The sequence below is a fragment of the Penaeus monodon genome, chromosome 41, assembly GCF_015228065.2.
Source record: "Penaeus monodon isolate SGIC_2016 chromosome 41, NSTDA_Pmon_1, whole genome shotgun sequence".
NCBI classification, from domain to species: Eukaryota; Metazoa; Arthropoda; class Malacostraca; order Decapoda; family Penaeidae; genus Penaeus; species Penaeus monodon.
This window is the reverse complement of record NC_051426.1, coordinates 29946915-29947735: the sequence shown is the minus strand read 5'-3', so window position 1 is coordinate 29947735 and position 821 is coordinate 29946915. Positions and strand designations below refer to the sequence as shown.

The 821-nt window shown below is 27.4% G+C and overlaps 1 non-coding gene across 1 annotated transcript; it reads right to left on the bottom strand.

Moving 5' to 3' along the window:
* Positions 1–422: 422 nt before the first annotated feature.
* On the bottom strand, positions 423–506 carry Trnal-cag. The gene has a single exon. It is a non-coding gene; the product is annotated as a tRNA-Leu (tRNA).
* Between the last annotated feature and the right edge of the window lie 315 nt (positions 507–821).

Below are 821 nucleotides of genomic sequence, written 5' to 3'. Positions count from 1 at the left end.
TGCTAATGATAACAATGCTAATGATAACGTTTGATAAATGATAACTTATGATGATGGTAACTTAGGATAATGATAAATAATGTGTGATGGTAAAATGATAATAACAAGATACGTTTACGATAAAATAACATGTTAATTAAATAAGAACAACGTATAAGATCTGATAACAATATCAAGGTAACTTGATATCATGACTACATATAATGATCACTAATGATAGAAAGTATAAGAATTACATCTTGCTATTTGTACTAGCTATAAAAATGTGTTGATATTATTACTGGATCATAATTATTCATAGTAACGCTGAAATGTAATGAAGAACTTTCGTTTATCAGATTAACTAATCAACTTTCGCAAAATCTACATTCACATTAAGGATGCTAAGCATCCTTTTGATACCACACATTTTATAAAGGCAGTGTCAGGAGTGGGATTCGAACCCACGCCCGGAAGACCGGACTGCGACCTGAACGCAGCGCCTTGGACCGCTCGGCCATCCTGACTGTTCATGTGAAGAAACTGAACCCAAATTTTGAATTTGATAATGATAACTAATGATAATGATAAATAATGATACAGAAAAATAATGATAATGAAAAATAATGATAATGAAAAATAATGATAATGACAAATAATGATAATGAAAAATAATGATAATGAAAATAAATAGATGAAAATATAATGATAATAATAAATAATATATGAATAATTGATAATGAAATAATATGGATAATGATAACTTAGATAATGATAATAGATAATGATAACTTAGGATTAATGATAAACTTAGGATAATGATAACTTAGATAATGATAACT